We start from the raw sequence: 21261 nt of genomic DNA on the forward strand, positions 1-21261 counted from the left end.
TTAATTATCTTGGCCCCTTTAGCACCACTTCTAAGGGTCCTGGACTGTAGGGGCATCACTTGGCGGGTCAGGATTTACTTAGGCTGGGTCCAGGTGCGGGTTCAAGATGGAGGAAGCCTTTTGTGTCCCTGTGGCTCTGAACAGGAGGCCAGCAAACTAATCCTTGTGAGTCGCTCTGTAGGTTCCAGCACAGTTAAAGATCAAGGCCTGGTCATTGGCAGAAGGCAGCAGAGCAGCGGGACAAACAGGAAAGCAGTCCAGCAGGTTAACAATCTTGTAGCGCAGCAGTCCATCAGAGTGGCAGTCCTTCCAGCAGCACAACAGTCCTTTTCTCTGGTAGAATATCCACAGGTCCAGAAGTATACCGAAGAGTTGGTGTCTTAGGTCCTAATTTTATGCCCTGGTGCCCTAGTTCTGGAAGGTAGGAGAAGCATCTAGACAGTGGCTTTGAACTGCATGGAATTTCTTGCCTCCCCTGCCCTGGCTCAAAGCTGGCTGAAGTTACAATATAAGGTTGTTAGGCCCTGTGTGAAGGTTGAGCACGGACTATTCATTTGTAAGTGGGGCTGTGCTCTGCTCCGCCCCCATCCTGCCAGTGTGCTCTGCTCCGCCCCCATCCTGCCAGTACATGGCCCACTCAGGCACACCTAATCCCTCTATTGTGTAACTGTCTGCGAGGAATTCACAAAGTCTAACTGTCAGTTTCACCCAGTCATGTGACCAAGATAGGGCTATAGGCACAAAAGAGCTGATTGTCAGAGATCTCATGTACAGAACGAATCATGTATTGTGTAATATGAATCAAGTCATTTGATAGACCATTGTCATGTGTATACTGTTCCACTGTCATATGTATATACCGATATTTAGACTTCAGCATCCCAAATCTCATTGAAACCACATCGCATTTGTGGCAACAAATCATTCAATAGAATATCTCACCCGCCCCACTGGACATTGTATGAGGTAATTCTCAGCCCACCAGGTATAGACACTTTTTGTAACATAAGAAAGGGAGCACAAATACTTCGCTTGCAAATTTTCACATATTGTGGGTTTTGACGGAAGGCTTGCAGTATATGGTAATCCCAGCAGCCATTGTGGACGTGGTCTGGACACGGTCTATTTAAACCACGACCCAGCCTCAACACTCGCTTTGTGTCTGGGAACCTGCCATGAGAACACCTACCTGTTCCTGATCATATCTCCTCGCCGAAGATGTTCCAGTTCTCCACTGCTCCAATGCTCCAACGGCGTGTCCTCTCAGCAACAACAACCCCTGAAGGAGAAAACAACAGCAATAAATGAAAGACCTATAAGTGCATACCAAAAAAGAATCAATCATTAAGGTAAACCAAAAAACGAATTGCATTGCAGATTGGATTGCACAACAATAAGGTAAAAAGTCACTTTACAAGCCTAACTCTCATGCGCTGTTGACAAGACACTAACTTGCTACTAATCCTGCATACTAATGACAATAATTAAAGGGGATGGATGCTACAAAACATGTTATCAATATTGTTTGATGCTCAACAAATTACGAACTACTAAAGAGCTCAAAACAGTGATTATAGCTTGAAATATTCTTCGTTGTGATTAGACTCTTGATTCAACCTTGTGCTATTACTCAGTCATACAGTGATCAGTGTGATATAATCAATTTGCAACAAGCATTAATCCAGCTGTGTCCACTGTATATTTTTGAGTGCTCTGCAGATGTGAAGTAACTTCTGCACAGACATTTTAAGAATTATAAGTACTACATTATTACTCAAGTTGTGTCAAATGTATGTACAAGTATTATGAGCCTAGTATTGTTCCTTGACTTTTATTTGATTATGGTTTATGTGTTTATAGTAAACATCATTGAAAACACTTCCAGGTCAGAAGTTAAGCAGAAAACCCACTAATCTCATAAGGCGGTCTTCTAGCTAATTTCATATACAGAACATTAATGTGGTGATTCACACTTCTTGGTGAGTGGGTGAGGTTGTTCTCTTTTGCGTAGATTTCCCTAGTAACTTCTCCCACTTTTTCAAAGGTCCACAATAGGAGAGACGTGACTGGGAAGACAACACCCTGGAAGACCCTCCTCCCTGAGCTTTTCCTGTCTTTCCATGAGAAAATTGTAATCCTCGAAGAACAGGTATGGCATTAGGAGGTGAGTCCTTATTGACTCTGCAATGCCGTGGTGCAAGTCAACAGGTTTGCATCACTATACCTGTCACTAGTGGCAGAAAAATGCCCTTTTTAGGTATCGCCTAGGCAGCACATGTGCTGTCTCTCCGAGACATCAAGTAATCTGTATGGTGAAACTCCGCCCATCACCGGAAAAATTGTCCTGCCGCTTGCCATTAGTTTGACTGTGGCATTGCTCTTCTTAGCTACTTTTTTATTGGCTGTTGATTTGATACAAACTTCCGTTTATTGCGGAAGCAGCACCACCTAACTACAGTTAAGTTCTACTGCAGGGCTGTATCTTTTAATGTATGGACTACTTTGTTGTCTTTTGTTGCTATAGCAGCAGGTGAGTGACGAGTGGATGCGTGGTGTGTGCCCGTGTGCGCTGGTATATTACTGAAGCTGCAGGAGTGGACGGATGGCGGATTTCACTCTCGCCACCAGCAGCCCGTCACTTGTTTTAATTTGGACTTTCGCTGTCCCTTGCTAGTGCTTGTAATTTTCAGCGCACTTTCAGTTTTGTTTTTTAATTGTTTCCAATTGCGGCAGTGGGCGCCACACACACCACTCGCAGGATGCTGCTCTTGACTGCGTGCCATGCGTGAGTTCCCTTTTTTTTTGTCACAAGGCGCTTCTAGTGTTCAATTTATTTCTTTTAAAAAATTTTGTCAGAATAGCAGTGGTGGCCGCCGCACACATCACTGACAGGAGGCTAATAAAATGACCATTGATGTCTGCACTGCAGTCGGTGTGACAGCTGAATGTCCGGGCATACAAGGCGCTTCTTGTGTTAATTTTCTGCACAACAGAGACGCTGCCCTTGACTCTGTGCCATGAGCGCGCTTTCCCATCACTCACAGGAGGCTAATAAAATGGCCATCGACGTCTGCACTGCACTCGGAGTGCCAGCTGTGTGTCCGGGGCATACAACAGCTCGAAGAAGCTGATCAATAATAAATAATAAAAAACAACGGAGTCATTTGTGGATTTTGTAGTCCATCCAAGCCCCCTCCTTTCTACCAGGCAGAGAGAGTTAATGTAAATTTGTTTACAGCTCACATATGCAGATAAGTAACAGCCTGTTTCTGAGCCACCAAGACCTGCTTCAGCGCAGCTGCTCAGACACAGCACTTCCCTCAGTACTCTAATTACCGAAGCAGCATAAGAAACTCCAGCTCCTCCAAACACATCCTGAGGAGGGACCTATTCTGAGAGCAGAGGCTCTCCTTGACTGTACATATCTGTGCCAGCGACTGTGCAAGTTCTTCATACTAAAGTAGGAAAGAATCAATGTTATTTGTATGCCTGAGGACCTTGTTTTCATTAAATGACTTTAAGTAAAGCAGAGAGGATGTGGCTTAACTGCCAGCGCGGCCGACTTTGAAGCTGGGGAAGCAGGTTTGGCTCTCAGCGTCGGCTCAAACATCTGGTGATTCCAGGCAAATCACTTAGACTCCCCATGGCTAAAAAAGAATGTGCCCGTCTGAAATGCAACTGGTGACTACATAAACCTGCAAATAAATATAAGAAGATGATACAAAAGGAGATAATGTATATATGTGAAACTACCTGCTTTTTAGGGGTCTAATTTCCTTTTATTAGAAAAAATTCATTCTTTTCTAACAGAAAAAACCTTTTACACCACTTCAGGTTAATCGTAAATTAGAACATTGCACTTGACAACCACCCAAATCTTCTACTTTGTGATTTCAAATGATACGCGATAGGGCATTTTCTCAAGAAAATAAACACCATTCAGCGTGCCCAAAAACTGAGTTGGGCAGTTGGTGGCTGCGAGAGCAAGTGCTAGTAAAAAACATAAAATAAATAAAAAAATCCACGAGCTAACAGTTCGTTGGTAGTGACCTTTAAGCTTGAGGGGAGTATTCGATTCCAGTCAGCACCATGCAGTCGCTGTTACCACCACACAAGTATGTGCCGTTGAGCCTACCTGCCAGAAATGGGAAACCGAACTCAAACAGTGTGTCGCTTATGTCGTACTATTAACGGGTGGGCTGCATCACGGCTTTCTGACCTCAGTCCAAGACGAATAGACCAATAAAGGCATGACTTTTTGTGTGAACTTCAGACATCATCTACACCAGGGCAGACCGTAAGGCATTCTTACCACTCCTTTGCTTCATGCATAGACTGCTCATGCTTTCTGGGCTTAACCCATGACATGAATACTCAACATGACTAGCTAACACTGCTTCTGGCACTGTTCCTGCAACCCTTAACACTTCCAACCATAGTGATCCTGCAACCAATCACACCTCCATCTAATCTAATACCTCTGGCATACAAAGCGCTTTAAGATCACAGCAAAATGTCTATGGTCAGGGCCAGTTTTAGGTGCAGTCACTAAGGTAGAGAGATGTGAGGGTTCTCTACAATGGAAAGAGAAAATAAAAGAATGTGTTTCAAGAATGGGGAGGTGTGCTGTTCCTCCTTGATAATAATGAATGTGAAGGAAATGCACTGAAACACATTAAATGATGTGTTAAAAGTAATGATAGATAGTGTTTATTTACCAGTTACCAGTTTAGTTAAAATATGTTTAATCATTTAATCGCAGGTTAATTTAATTTTTCTAAATTCAGGCCGCTGTTCAAGTATTTGTGGTGGTGCAGATTCTAATAGCTTTTTAGAGAACCTACACAAGACAAAAATGCATCTGTAGCCTAAAAACAAAAGTACGGTTATATAGTCAAAATAAACAAGCATTTGCAATGCAAAAGGTCTTGCATCTGCGAGAGTTTGAGCCATTGACATTGCAATCTACAATACCTTTAATTTATGTGCTTTTAAAATCTGCGAGGTTTATTTATGTGTTTTTAAAACCTGCAAGTGGTGCGTAAACACGCACTTTGTACTTGTTGTTCTTGCCTACAAGATACATGGCTGGCAGTAAAAGAGTTGCGGTTACTGCCAGCCTAGCTCCTCGTAAACAACAACTATAAGTATGCAGTGCATGTTTACGCACCACTTGCACATTTTCAACACACATAAATAAAATGTATTGTCATTTACAATGCCAATAGCTTAAACTCTCGAAAATACGAGACCTATTGCATTGCAAATGCTTGTTTATAATTGTGATAAAAAACTCGACTTTACCAATAAATGGGGCTTTTCATCACAGCTAATAGAACCATGTTTTAGGGGAGTAAGCACAAGCACTGTAGCACTGGTTAGCAGTGGCAAATGCACAGAGTCCTAAAGCCAACAGAAAAAAGTGCAGCAAAAATGGAAGAGGTGAGGAAAAAAGTTTGGGGGAAGGCCACCATAAGGCTGACAGGTCTAACAGAGATGCGCAAGTAACATACCAATTAAAACAATCTTTCTCTTACCATATCCTCGAATATTTATATCTGATCTCTAAAACTCATTCAAGTGGTCACAAAAATTATTTCCAATGGTTTCTTCACCCAACAGAGTGTATGGTGAGTCAGAATATACTATAACTGTCGTCCTTCCACAACCAAAAATACCATTCAGGAATTATCAACAGTTTATCCTCTTTTCTTCCGCCATTCATTTGTATAAGATGACACTCTTCATGCTCTCTTGTGACTCTTCCAGAAAAAAACATTTAGCAAAAGCACAAGTGTAAGGCCTCTTTTACCACACTCACAAAAAATGTAATTCCTTCCAAAACATTTTAGAAGGCTATTGGAAGTCTACCCATTATTGCCACACTTAAAGCCTTTGATTCACAGTTCTCTTTCATTTAAACTCACTTTGTTAACTCCATCACACTAATTTTAAATGTCAAAATATGCATAAACTTCACTATAGTTACACTCCCATGTCATCTGGCCACATATGTCAGTTTGCTCCATCCCTTCTGTAGCTGTTATTGTTTCAGTAAATCAAGGTTCTTAGTATATGACACTTCTTGAGCAAAAGCATTGTTATTATTGCAAAAATATGATTTCTTATTAGGGAATCTGATGATTTTCAACATTTATTTTTACTTGAGCCTTTGCAAAAACCACATTGACACTAGATCCAAAATGTGATTCAAATATTTTCCAGCCATATCATAAACATCCTGGGCATCTTCTTCTCCTATCCCTACATTTATTTCTGGAATTCTCTCATAAATATTACACTCCAAAACCCCACGTTTTGCAGTAGCACATTTAGGTTCATTAAAGGTGAACATGTTTCTCCACCAGTTGCATTCAAAGAACTCAAACAGTTTTTTCCACTAGTTTCATGGAAAGACTGTGCTAGACTTGTCATCCTTAGGATGGTCTTCTCCCAAATGTTTTGCCTACTTATCTCCTCTTTTTGCTGTATCTTTTTGTTGGACTTAGGACTCTGAGCACTTTACCACTGCTAATCAGTGTTAGAGTGTGTGTGTTTCTCCCCTAAACATGGTGCCATTGGTGTATACCCAATTGGCATATTTAGTTTACTCATAGGTCCCTTACAAAGTGGTATGCCGTATACCCAGGGCCTGTAATCTAAATGCCACTTGTGAGGCCAGCCACATAAGTAGCCTTTCAAACCTGTCTCAGGCCTGCCATCCCAATGCCTGTTTGTGCAGTTTATTGCCACTTCAGCTTGGAATTTAAAACTACTTACCAACACTTAAGCTCCCCTTTTATTACACATAAGTCACCCCTAAGGTAGGCCCTAGGTAGTCCATAGGGTAGGGTGCTATGTAGGTATAAGGTAGTAGACATGTACATTTATGTTTTGCATTTCGTAGTAGTGACAAACACCCACATTTGTTTTTCACTACTGTGAGGCATACTCTTCTCATAGGGTAGCACTGGGAATTCCTTCATATAATTTTAGGCTGTAATTCCTGATCAGAAAGGAGTAGCTACATCATGCTTTATATCTTTGGAACAGTAATGATAAATCGTCTTTAATGGTAAAGTTGGATTTCACATTAATGCCACTTTCAGAACGCCACTGGATTCAAGCCATCCTGGCTGATGAGGAGTGAAATCCTGAAACCGGTCCTAGGATGCTTGTTTCCGGTCCAGGGAGGAACTTGCCTGGCAGTGCGGGCTGGACTGTTCCCATGAGGCACAGAGTCAAGACTGATTTGCATATGGCCAGGTCTAAACTGGGGTGGCATGGTGAGCAAGAGAATGATGTATTTCACCCAGATCTCTTCACTGGGGGGGAATGTTTTGATTTGTTCTACATTCCATCCATCAATTGTGTGTCTTTTGCCATCTTTCCCTAAGTGACCCGGGTATGCCCAGACGTGGGTCCCGGGCTCACTGTGCCACTGGATTCAAGCTATACTGGCTGATGAGGGATGAAACCCCGAAACCGGTCCAAGGATGCATGTTTACGGTCCAGGGAGGACCTGGCTTGGCAGTTCGGGCTGGTCTGTTCTCATGAGGCACAGGGTCAAGACCGATTTGCATATGGCCAGATCTAAACTAGGGTGGCATGGTGAGCAAACGAATGATGGATTTAGCCCAGATCTCTTGACTGGGGATGAATGTTTTCATTTGGTCTGCATTCCGTCCATCAATTGTGTGTCTTTTTACTTTTAGAATCTGGGCATTTCTCTGCTCTTACTGGTTTGTGTGCCTTGCAGCCTTGTCGCCAATACACCTTTGGAGTGGGTTACAGCTACACTTTGGGCCTTCCCTCTAGAGAGCCACAAACACAGTAAGGAAGGAGACGGTGGAGCTGTCACACCTGAATAAGCAGTGTCCTGTTTCCCACAAAAGGGGCTGATTAGCCCCTACTGATATAGGGGCTAATCTAAGAGAATGGATGTGTACAAGGGTAGCGCCTGCATCATTGGATGAGTGCATCTACAATGAACAGACAATTTTAACTTTGAAAAAGCTAAAATGGGACAGAAGGGGGACCTGTGCACTACAAGGGCCTGCTTTGAAGTTACTCCTACTTCAAAGACACAACTGGGTATAAGTACTGGGCTTCTGACCCTACCAAAACAGTTCACTACTGGACCGGCAAAGAACTCTGCTTTGAGTAAAGACTGCTATGCTACAAGGATTGCCACTCTGCTTGACTGCTGTTCTGGAAAAAACTGCTTTTATGCTTTGCTGTGCTGCCCTGCTGCCTACGAATCTGTGCCCTGCTGTGGACAAGCACTGGACCCATCTCACTAGAACCCAGAGAGACTGCAAGGGCTTAGTGGCTTGCCCTATTTTAACGTCTCAGGGCCATCAAAGACTTCCTTTAACCCTGCAGTAGCTCCTGGTACCTGCCATCTGTGAGTCCTGCCCTGCCAAGTGGTGCAATTCAATCCTGAGCCCTTTAAATGTGACTTCTGCTGTACAGAAGCATCAAAATCGATGCAGTGACAACTTTGTGGCAATCGGCATATGATACATTGCCCTTCAACACCGACGCAGGAGCTGATCGAAGACAGCGCTTTGATGGACTGCACAGCTCGACAACGATGGCCATCGTGGCTCGACGATGACGCAGTGCCAGCATCATAAAGGGGTTTGTCGATGAAACCGTCATTACTTGTGTGGATTGGAACTGACGCATCGAGTCTTCGACATCGACGCTTGCTCCATCCAAGGTAATTTTTCAGTGGGACCTGCGTTAGTCCTGTAGCCGGCCAGCCCTCTATCGCAGTCAGCCTGAATGTTGGATTTACCTTGGTCCAGCGTGACCTCAAGTAACTCTAAGCGCTATTTTCTTCTAAGCACTACTTTTTGATTTATTCTTTAAAAATTCACAACTCCAGTTCTACTTATTGGATTTTTGTCAGTTTGGTCTTGTTTTACTCATACAAAACAATCTGTTTTTCTAACCCTGTGTGGAGTATTTTGGTGATGTTTTAATTGTGTTACTGTGCATGTTGCACAAATACTTTACAATTTGCCTCTTTAGATAAGCCTGCCTGTTCTGTGCCAAAATACCAGAGGGTGAGCACAGGTTATCTTTTAGTGTTTATCTAGCTTAGACTGACGAGAGAGGTGGTTACTACTTGTGTAGGGTACATACTCTGACAACCAGAAACCCCATTTCTAACAGACCTGTTGACCCGCATCCAATAAGACTAGTGGGAGAAGCGACGTAGGCTGCTGCCATAATATTCAATACCTAGAAAAGAAGTAACTAAAATAAAAAGTTAACTCAATGGATGAAACAATAACCAACAAAATTATTTCAAATAATAATCCAGTGTCACAATATGGCTCTGAAAAAAGCATAAAAAGATTAACTTGTCCAGTGACAACTTTCTCACAAAAAAACATAAAACCAGTGTCATCCGTTTTGCGAGCAGAAAGGTGCTTGAAATTACCATGAATAATGCATGGCTTGTTTTTTTGCCCACATAATATACAAACATATCAACAGTTCATAAGCAAGGCTCACAAGTACATCAAATACTCCTCTGTAGCTCAGATGACTGAAATGTTGAAATGTTCCTCTGTAGTTCTGCAGAGATGGTTTTTCTACACCCTATTAAATATTGCTGACTCATCAGTGAAGTGTGATGAAGCTCACATATACAATAAGATGACATATGCAAGCACTTGAGGTTACAATAAGAGTACATCACTAAACATTCTTGCTCAAACACACTTGAACAACTGCTGACAAATAAATGAACCCACAGCTTAAAACTCCATGATTACAGTAGCTAAGGTTAATATTGTAGATAAACAAGACAAAAGTGGATAGGTCCGAAACCAGTAGAATATCTCAGGTGTGGAAAATGTGTGTGGCATAAGTTTGTTAAAGACTAGACTACGTCGTTCCTCAGTATGGATGGCTTAAAATACTTTTCTATAAAACAATTCATCAACTGTAACATATTTTATTGTGTATATATGATCTTGTGTATTTGTTGCAAACAATATATTGCCTCAACTAAATGTCCACTGAAAAACAGGTGGAAAAAGCATATCAATGTCATTAGAAATAACAATAGAAAATATCCTTTCACATTACACTTTAAAAAATACAATAAATCAGAGGATATTGTAAAAATCAAGCTTCTGGGCATTGAAGTAGTCCAAAACAATGCTAGAGGCAGCGATTGTGAACATAAACTGCGTTTGAGGGAATCCCAGTGTATAGATACTTTGAGAACAGTTAAGACAGGCCTCAATATTGATGAGGAACTTTATACTTCTATTTAAGGAAGAAAGATTGTTTCAAGTTACTGTCAGTCATTGAGAACGCTGTTTAAATATGGGAGTTCAGATAATATTAATAATCTAGATATCCTGTATGAGTGAATGAATTCGGCTTTTTCAAAGTTAAGATTGTCTGTTCATCGTAGGATGCTTGATTTACAACAGGATGGAGAGAGTTGTTGATTTATACCTGTCCATATTTCGTTAAGAGCTTAGATGTCCAGGTGGTTGGGTTTGTTGATATATGATTGATGGTTTGTGATAGAGTTTTAGGGGACCTACGATGTTCCTCATAAATTTTTCACTAAAAAGTTTAAGGAAATGCCTCTTTTTGCATGATCACCAAGTTTTGAACTGATGCACCTGTTATTTTCGACTCCGAGAGTACACTGAAGCCTGTAAAAGAGCCCACAGTGTCAGTGTTCTAGTCCTTTAAAAAATGCATGTTTTACTTACTAAGTCTCTAGTATAATGGACCAAGGTACTCAGGGCCTGTAACTTAAAATGCCCACTCAGGGTTGCAGCACTGATTGTGCCACCCAGAGTGTGCCAAACTAGAAAATGGCTCCCAGCCTGCCACTAAAGTTTGGACGATCAGTTTTAAACCAACTGCTAGTTCAACTTTGCTATTTAGACTAATGGCAGAGCACACACTTCCCTTAACAATATATATCGGCCTCCCCTAAGGAAGGCATATCGAGCCCCAGGGCAGGCTGTATGTTTAGAAGTGGGACATAAATTTTCGTACGTCCTAACAGTAAAAACGCCCAAAGTGTTGTTTTTATTGTGGAAAGGTTAGTAGCCTCATTAGCCATTACAGGTTTGAAGGCTAACATCTCAGCCCTGCTAACTTCTGAATGGGACTACTACAAATAGTACTTTGAGGAATCAAATTAATCATGGCCTTAATTCCAACTTGATGCCCACGCTTAATTCAATGGCACTGTTAAGGTAAAGCAATGTTTAGAAAGTTTCCACTCTGGTGCCCAGTTTTCCAGTGGCAACTTTCACGTGCTGACCACCAGACAGCCTCCAGTGGTCCTGGGGAGTCGTGTGAACCAGATCCCAGCCTTAGAACCAATGAAGCCTGCGACAGAGGGACGTGTCACCTCCCCCTCTCAGGAAGCCACACAGTATGCTGACCCAAAAAGGAAGCTTCAAAGGAAAAGCTGCCTTTATTGGGCAAATGGCAACTACCATCAAGAGGGGCTCCCCATTTGTTAAGGTTGATGGGCTGGTGGTGGGAACAGAGAGTGGAAACCAGTTGCAAAACCAGTTTTTACATGGGCGTGTAGCCCACAGTTAACCACACCTCTAGGATGGGCTACCTCTCCAAGAGATGGGATCAGATGCCACACATAGCCAGAAGTCTTCATAAGGCGAAAGGGATCCCGGTAGCCCATTGGCTACTGACTGCATCATACCCCTAGGGCACTTTATGGGTATAAATATACCAACCCTGGCACCCTGAACTTCAGATCACATCCAGATTGGGGGAAGGACCAAAGAAGGGACTGAAAAAGGACTGCCTTGCTGACCCTTGGACCTGGCAAAAGAAGCTGCACCAAGCGCTGGACTGCATCTGCTGCTACTTGGGTTAGTAAATAGAGGACTCTGCCTGGCTCTGGGGAAAAGTCACTCTAAAGCCCCAGCCTGAGACTCCAAGAGTCAGTTGGCTGACTCTCTGTTCCAGCACCGGGGCCAAAAAATCAGAAGTAGTCTGTCCTGGCTAGTCAGTAACCATTTCTGAAGAATTGCTACTGACTGTCAACAAAAAGGCAAGAAGACCACCCCCTCAGCGCTCAAAGGTTTCACCCATGTCTGCCGGACCTGGGAGAGTTATCAGAGTGCAGATTGGTCTCCCAAGACAGACACTAGCTTGCGCAACAGGAAACCACTGGACTCACTGTAATCAGAGACTGGTAGCACAGTCGCAGCTGGACTATTGGTAGAAAGGGGACTTTGAGGGACCTCAGCTCCTGTGGTCAAAGGTGCCCTACCTCAGTTGTGGACTGAAGAATAATCCCAAGAAGACGTCCGTCAATCGCACAGCATCCTGACTCCTATGGTCTCAGCATAAGGACCACTCTTATAAAGTCTGGGAACAGTCATTGCTTAAAGTGTGGAACAGAACTCGAGATTGCTGTGGTGACCAGGCAACTGTTCAAATATTCCTTACTGCCCCCCCCCAACCTTCTCCCTGCCGTAATTGGTCACTCAAACCGGGCCAGAGTAGTCAAACACAACTCTTTCAAACTTTATGGCTACCAATGCTTGTTTATGCTTTTGACTAAAAAGCTAGGGTTTATGTTTTACTTAAAAATCTATATCCCCAGAACCCTGAAATAAATTTTGCTGATCTTGGTGTCTAAAAATTCATGAAAATATAATCTATTTTTATAAATTGGTGTGTGGCTTTCCAATTCTGTTGTTTGGTGGGTCTAAATGCTTTACACTCATGAGTGTATTGAACAGTGACTTCACTCAACCATGCCATATAATAGACAACAATACACACAACTATGATTAATAAAGTTTGAAGATGGTAAAGTGAAATCATTCCACATGGTATAGAAAAGTTGTTGTTATGAGGTGGACCTGTTAGAACACTCTTTTTTGATTAACCGTGAATCAGCTTTTTTTACAATTGGTTACAATTGGTTGAGGTTCTCTGAATGGTATCATAGTGCTTTTAATGGTCTTCAGGAAGCGCTGACACTGATACTCGATGCGCCTACAAACCCACCCAAGTCTCATGGGCAATGTGGTTCGTACCTCAAGTGGGTACTCAGACCAGTTGCTGACCACCACCCCACTAATGCAGAGAACACACCTACGTATTTTCGAAAGCCCTCCTTCCAGAACGCATGAGGTGTCGCAGATGTGGCCGTGTTCGACATGGTATGTCTTGTCCACAAGGTTTGCGTCGTAACAAAACTTTTGTTTTTTAATTGGTTTTAAGCAGGAAAGTACCACAGAAATTATGTAACACACCATAGCTATTGGAGAGACTATCAAAGCAGGACTTCCATCTAGCTCTCTCTTAATGTGATGAACGAGGAGTACATGATCCCTTAGACGTAAAACCGGAGAGAAGCAGGGGGCTTCTCACTCTATGTAGAGTAGACTTTTTTAGAAGTCTGATATGAATGCCTTGCAACACTGATTGTGTTGCAAACATGAAAGAAATGACTGATATATTTAAATAACTGTAATAACTGAGTAATTAAGGATATTAGGAATGGTGATTGTTTTCTTTGTGAGACTTCGAACTCCATATATTAAATAATGGTTTTGTAGAAATTGTGAGGCCATTTGAATGAGAATTAATTTAAAGCAGTGAATATCAGATTTAAAGGTCTAACAAATGGAGCAACAAGCAATGTTGTGTTAGATGATAAAGGGAGTAAATGGTTAAATGGTTAATTTCATATACTTGCTCTCTAGTCTTTTGCCTGGCACTATCCAATGTAGAAGGGTATTGTGTAATGAAGGACGAGCGAAGTCTTCTTTCTGAAGCGATAAAATCAAGTGCCACCAGTGTGTATGAATTTATGGGTGGTTAAGGTCAGAACTTTGTAGCCTAGGATCATTATGGGAGTATGTTCTAAAAGTTTACTATCATTCAAAAAACAATGGTTATCTCATTCCTTTCCAGGTAAAATCTTTGCATTATTATCTTTGAAGGGTTGTCAATCAAATGAATTCTGACTTAAGATTGTTAATTAGTTAGTGAAAACAAGAGATGTGAAATGTGTCGCAGTCCAACGTCCTCAGGGTCGCACGATGCTGTAAGGGGTCCACCTCCTGATAACCCCTTGGTCTGGTATTTGTATGACAGACACAGAAGGGTGATCAGGCGAGGGAAGGAAAGGAAGGGAACTGCGGGGAGGGAGATCTGAAAGAGAAAGCACAAGCGTTTTGGTTAGGACAACCCCTAAAACCCCCTTACTCCACGTGTTCCCTATCTTTCCCCTGCTGTACCTGTAAATTAAAGAGGGCACTCCTGCCTGGCGGACCCGGAGAGCCGAGGATCAAGACTGTTCAGAACCTAGAGAAAGGGACACGGTTTAGCCTGCGAATACCCCCTATAGGCAACAGCCCTCTGGTCCTCTCCCAGAACAAACGGACATACCACAAATCTGGAACCTCAGGTATAACAGGGGGAGGGGATGGACGTATGCCAGAAGTCTCCTCTCCGCCCCTGTTTATAAGACAAAGAAACAATTGAGGTGCAGCGAAGCGTCAGACCATAATGCTGCCTGCCGCTACTTCCACGGATTCTGCACGAACCCAGAGCGCTATTCCCATACTTCTGGGAGGGCGCTAGCCAAAGGCAAAATCCCCTCAGCGTCTCGGGGGCAATTCCTCCGATAATCCAGCGGGCGTGCCTTGCACTGTTCCCCTGGAAAGATTCTCACTGTTGCATGAACAAGGGGCGACTCTGCTCCTTCGAGTCGCTAAGTACAACTGAACATGACCATCATCAGTAGTTTACACCGCCACAGCGGTTCCGCAATGCCACGGAAGGCGTCCAACGGAACCGCAGCGGTAAAGTCACAAACTTGCTCTTCGCAAGGACCGGGAACACTACTCGCTACAATGTAACACAATCAGCGCAAATGCAAGGTTGGTGCAGAGCACCCCTACCAGCACGCCAATTGTCCTCACTCGAACACGTCCTCGCGGGAACCTGGAACCAAAATAACCGGCACCCGCTCGAGGCTGGATGTTCCCTTTTCTGCATCTTCGCTACGTGCGTGATGACGTTGGAGCGTCATCACGCAATGCGCACCGGGACTTGTAGTTCTTTCTCTCCCGTGCGCCTCGGGCTGTCAGTGCTCTCCTGTGAGCCACAACAGTACATCCCTCCCCCGAAGAGCACTGACATAAACAAGCTTTCGTGGGATGTTTTTTGTGGAACAGGGCAACAAGCCTAGGCGCGTGGACCTGGGACGCAGGTTCCCAAGAGTTTTCTTCCTCACCGTATCCCTCCCAAGCAAGGAGATACCATAGCCTGTTGCTGTATATCTTGGAGTCAAGCACCCTCCTCACCTCATACTCTGCTTCGCTATGCACTACCACTGGGGCTGGTTTACGTGTGGGCCCCACTAGAGCAGGTTTCACCAGGGAGGCATGGAATGCAGGATGGATGCGTAACGTAGAAGGCAAGGATAGTTTCACCACCACCGGGTTCACCAGTTTAAGCACTCGATAGGGACCTATGAATTTGGGATTAAAAATGCTGAAACGTTTGAAACGTATGTGCTTTGTGGACAACCACACGTAGTCCCCCACTTTATAAATAGGCCCTGACCTCCTGTGCTTGTCTGCGGATGCCTTGTAGCTGCGTTTTGCGGCCCTCAGATTGCTCTTTGCTATTCGTAGATTTGCCTGTATGCGGTCTATCCTACTCTGCGCCTCAGGTACCTTTGCAACGTGTGCTGGGTTCAGAAAGGGGGAAAACCAAGGATGGAACCCATAAGAGCAAAAAAAAGGCGTAAGTTTGGTGGACGTGTGTGTAGCGCTGTTATATGCCACCTCCGCTAACCATAGGAAATCCACCCACTCGTTATCTGAAGCGTTGGAGTAACACCTCAGGTACTGCTTGAGGGTTTGGTTAACCCGCTCTGTTTGTCCATCCGTCTGCGGGTGGAAGCTGGTGGATATGTTGGATTCGATTCCCAAGGCTGAACACCAGGCCTTCCAGAAATGGGCTGTGAACTGTCCGCCTCTATCTGAGACAATCTTCCTTGGCAATCCGTGTAAGCGTACCACGTTCTCCAGGAGCAAGTGTGCCAACTGACCTGACGAGGGCAGCGTCTTACAAGCGACGAAGTGCGCCATTTTAGTTAAGTAATCCACCACCACCGTGATCACCGTGCATCCTTTATCCCGAGGCATGCCCACTATAAAGTCTACTGAGATGTTCTCCCAAGGGAGGTCAGGTGTGGGGAGAGGTTGCAGTAAGCCAGCTTGTTTGGTATGGGTTGCCTTCATTTGATTGCACACTCCGCATTCCTGGACCCATGTGAACACGTCTTTCCTTACCGAAGGCCACCAGAACTGTCTTAGGATCCTGTCAAGTGTTTTGTCCCGGCCATTGTGGCCGGCGCAGGGCAGGTGATGGCACCATTTGAACGCTTGCAGCCTTAACGATCTGATGGGAAGGAGCAGTTGTTTTCCTCGTAGCGGGAGTCCCTGTACCTGTTTCCACTCTGGATTTTCGTGCAGCCAGTTCTTCCATTTAGTTGTTCGACAGTTCAATGCTACACTCCGTAAGAACGGATCCGTGCACGTAGCCCCTGTGACATGATCGGGGCTGATGATGGCCCCTGTAGTACCCGCTACGGTGCTGTCCTGGGATGCTTGCCGGGATAACGCGTCTGCTTTCCTGTTATCCTTTCCGGGTCTGTAAGTGACAATAAAATTGTACCCTGCAAAAAAGAGGGTCCATCTCAGTTGACGGGGTGTGAGGTGTCTGGCAGCCGTCATGAACTGTAAATTCCTGTGGTCGGTGTAAACCGTAACCACATGTCTGGCACCCATCAAGTGATGCCTCCATTCACTGAAGGCGTTCTTGATGGCTAGCAGCTCCTTTTCTGCAATATTGTAGTTGCATTCAGCGGGGTTCAATTTTCGGGACATGTAAGCCACCGGATGTAGGCGTCCTGTTTCGCAATGTCTTTGTGACAAGACGGCTCCCACCGCTGTATCGGACGCGTCTGCCTCCACTATGAAGTGGTATTCCGGATGAGCATGAGCCAACACTGGGGCTGTCGAAAAGGCCTCCTTTAGCTCTTCGAACCCCTTTTGGGCCTTGGCAGTCCACTGAAACGTCGACTGTTTACGCAGGAGCAACGTAAGAGGGGTCGCCAAGTCCGAGAAGTGGTCAATAAACCGACGATAAAAGTTAGCAAACCCCTGGAAACATTGTACATCCCTGAGGTTCCGGGGGGTTGGCCATTCTTTTACAGCCAGCACCTTCCTTTCCGACATTTCCTGGCCCCAGGGGGTGAGGTTTACTCCTAGGAACTCCACCGATGTTACCCCAAATTCACACTTACTGATCTTGCAGAATAAGTGAGGTCGTCTCAGGGTTTGGAGAATGGTCTTAACGTGGTGTGTATGAGCTTGTGTGTCCGTAGAGTAAATCAAGATGTCGTCTATGTAACATATGACGAAGTGGTCCAGGTATTCCCGTAGAACATCGTTCAAGAAAAACTGAAAGGCCGCTGGGGCGTTGCACAGCCCAAACGGCATCACCAAGTATTCATAGAGACCGAAGCGTGTTTTAAATGCGGTCTTCCACTCGTCTCCTCTCCTCATACGGACCAGATGATAAGCCCTTTTAGGTCAAGGCGCGTGTATATCACCGCCTCCTTTACCTGCTCCAGCAGGACATTGATTAAGGGAAGGGGGTACCGGTTCTTCACTGTAACGGCGTTTAAGGCCCGGTAGTCCACGCACGCGCGCAGCTCGCCGTTCGCCTTAGGAATAAAAAAAAGAGGCGACGCCGCGGGAGATTTTGACACTCGTATAAAGCCCAAGCTCAAGTATTTTTCCAGATACTCCTTGAGATGTTTATGTTCGGGCTCCGTCAGGGCATATACTCGTCCAGCGGGAACCACTGCTCCGGGAATTAAATCGATTTGACAATCGTACGATCGATGCGGCGGTAAGACCTCGGCCTTGTCTTCATTAAAGACATCTTCGTATTCTTTGTATGCCTGTGGCAAGGTAACAGCATGTTCCACTGCAGTTGCCACCTGATAACAGATAGCCAAGGAGGTGGCTGGATTCGTGGGTGAGACGTAGCAATTTGCTAAGCAATAGGCTGAGGAATATAACAAGGTCTTCTCCTGCCAGTTTATGAGCGGGTTGTGGAGACATAGCCACGGCAATCCCAGAATTAATCCGTAATGGGGTGCGGGTATGACATTGAAGGAAAGAAGTTCCTGATGCGCAGTCCCCTGTCTCATCGTTAAAGGCCCCGTATGGTATCTCACTGGACCGGAATCCAACATCTTCCCATCCACGGCGAAAACCATCTCAGGCTTGCTTTTCTCCTGCAAAGTGATTCCGAGCCTTCCTACCTGGGCTTGATCCATAAAACACCCCGTGGCCCCTGAATCCACCAATGCGTTAACCGGGATCCACTCTTCGTCCACCAGGAGGTGCACTTCGACGAAGAGATGGTGTTTGTTGTGCAATTGTGCGTCTTCCAAAGAAGGGATATGCATGACGCTCAAAGGACTCCCTTCCTCTTCCCTTAAGCCAAGTCGTTTCCCACAGGGGAGCCTTGTGATCGGGTTACCGCGGCCTTTTGTTCTGGTCGGGAGACCTTTGGCCTTGGGCCACACTCCCGTATGAAGTGTCCTTTTCGCCCACAGTACAGGCACAGCCCTCGCTTCCTCCGGTAGTCCCTTTCTTCCGCTGAGAGTGGGGATCGCACAGCGCCTATTTCCATGGGCTCTGTTTTGTTCTGCATCGCGGAGTTTGTTGATCTGGAGTAGTCCGCAATCTGCACGGGTTTCTCCCTCCTTCTGTGTTCCCCTTTTCTTTCGCTCATGCGATGATCCAGTCTTAGGACTAAACTAATGAGGGCTTCACAGGAGGTGGGCTGTGGGTCGATCTGAGCCAACACATCCTTCATGTCTTCACTCAAACCCTGGTGAAAGATGGCTGCATGTTTCCCTTCAGGCCACTCAGTTTCCGTGATCAGTCTCCGAAAGTCGTTGAGATAGGAGATGACATCCCTATTGCCCTGTCGCAACTCCAGGAGATCTCTGTCGGCCGAGAGCGTGGCCGCTCGTCGATTAAAGGTTTTCTCGAATTCAAACAAGAAGGCGTTCCAGTCGTATAAGAGTTGGTCGTCTCTCCTCACCAAGGGAACAGCCCATTGTGCAGCGTCTCCGGACAAATAAGACAACAAGAAGGCGACTTTCGAATGGTTAGTGTTGAAAGCCCTGGCCTTGCAAGTGAAATGCAGCATCACCTGTGTGAGAAAGACCTGTAATTTCCCGCTGTCCCCGCTATACCTTTCGGGGGTGGCTAGTGGAACAGGCGTGGGGATTTCAACCACCACAGGGGCGGCTGGGGTTGAGCGGGGGGGCCCCGCGTCAAAGGGATTACGCTCCAAGCGGTTGACCTGCGCCTGTAGTGTGGCAGTTTCTGTTCTCGAGGCGACTACCTCGGCCTGTAATAGGGCCAAAGCAGCCAATACGTCCTCTAAGGTGGCCATCCCACCGTGCGACTGGGAGGTCTACTATTCGTGGGCCGGTTATTTTGTCGCAGTCCAACGTCCTCAGGGTCGCACGATGCTGTAAGGGGTCCACCTCCTGATAACCCCTTGGTCTGGTATTTGTATGACAGACACAGAAGGGTGATCAGGCGAGGGAAGGAAAGGAAGGGAACTGCGGGGAGGGAGATCTGAAAGAGAAAGCACAAGCATTTTGGTTAGGACAACCCCTAAAACCCCCTTACTCCACGTGTTCCCTATCTTTCCCCTGCTGTACCTGTAAATTAAAGAGGGCACTCCTGCCTGGCGGACCCGGAGAGCCGAGGATCAAGACTGTTCAGAACCTAGAGAAAGGGACACGGTTTAGCCTGCGAATACCCCCTATAGGCAACAGCCCTCTGGTCCTCTCCCAGAACAAACGGACATACCACAAATCTGGAACCTCGGGTATAACAGGGGGAGGGGATGGACGTATGCCAGAAGTCTCCTCTCCGCCCCGGTTTATAAGACAAAGAAACAATTGAGGTGCAGCGAAGCGTCAGACCATAATGCTGCCTGCCGCTACTTCCACGGATTCTGCACGAACCCAGAGCGCTATTCCCATACTTCTGGGAGGGCGCTAGCCAAAGGCAAAATCCCCTCAGCGTCTCGGGGGCAATTCCTCCGATAATCCAGCGGGCGTGCCTTGCACTGTTCCCCTGGAAAGATTCTCACTGTTGCATGAACAAGGGGCGACTCTGCTCCTTCGAGTCGCTAAGTACAACTGAACATGACCATCATCAGTAGTTTACACCGCCACAGCGGTTCCGCAATGCCACGGAAGGCATCCAACGGAACCGCAGCGGTAAAGTCACAAACTTGCTCTTCGCAAGGACCGGGAACACTACTCGCTACAATGTAACACAATCAGCGCAAATGCAAGGTTGGTGCAGAGCACCCCTACCAGCACGCCAATCGTCCTCACTCAAACACATCCTCGCGGGAACCTGGAACCAAAATAACCGGCACCCGCTCGATGCCGGATGTTCCCTTTTCTGCATCTTCGCTACGTGAGTGATGACGTTGGAGCGTCATCACGCAATGCGCACCGGGACTTGTAGTTCTTTCTCTCCCGTGCGCCTCGGGCTGTCAGTGCTCTCCTGTGAGCCACAACAAAATGGAGGTGTGTATCTTTAATGAATTAAAGAATTTTGTGTGAAACGATAATCCCCTTGTTAGCTAATTATTGTTATATTTTGAATGCAGTGATTTTGTACTTAAGGTCCTTGAAGGGCTGGTAAAATATTTAAGATTTGTATTTGTACATTATGATGTGAATTAATCTATTGAAAGAATTTATAATGAAGACAATGTTTAGAATGTAAGTATCAAACTATGTTTTTTTAAATATACTAATGTCTTATGATGTTGACTTTATGCTGAATTGTAGGAACTGTTCATAACTGTAGGATGAACAATGACCATGGACTGTATATCTCTTCAACTATCTATCATGCAGGATGGGATAGTATATAGTTAATAGTCTGAAAATGTTATGTTTGAAGCTCTGCCAGGGACTCATTTTGAGAGATAATTATTGTTTTTGATAAGAAGTTATATTTTATATTTGGAGTCATAAGACATTGTTGAAAATGTTTATGGTTAGGTTCACCTGATATATTAAAATAACAAAAAATTGTAAAGGAAAAGAATAAGAATAAAATGCTTGCGTATTTATATGTGGTC

The sequence above is a fragment of the Triturus cristatus genome, chromosome 1_2, assembly GCF_964204655.1.
Source record: "Triturus cristatus chromosome 1_2, aTriCri1.1, whole genome shotgun sequence".
Taxonomy (NCBI): Eukaryota; Metazoa; Chordata; class Amphibia; order Caudata; family Salamandridae; genus Triturus; species Triturus cristatus.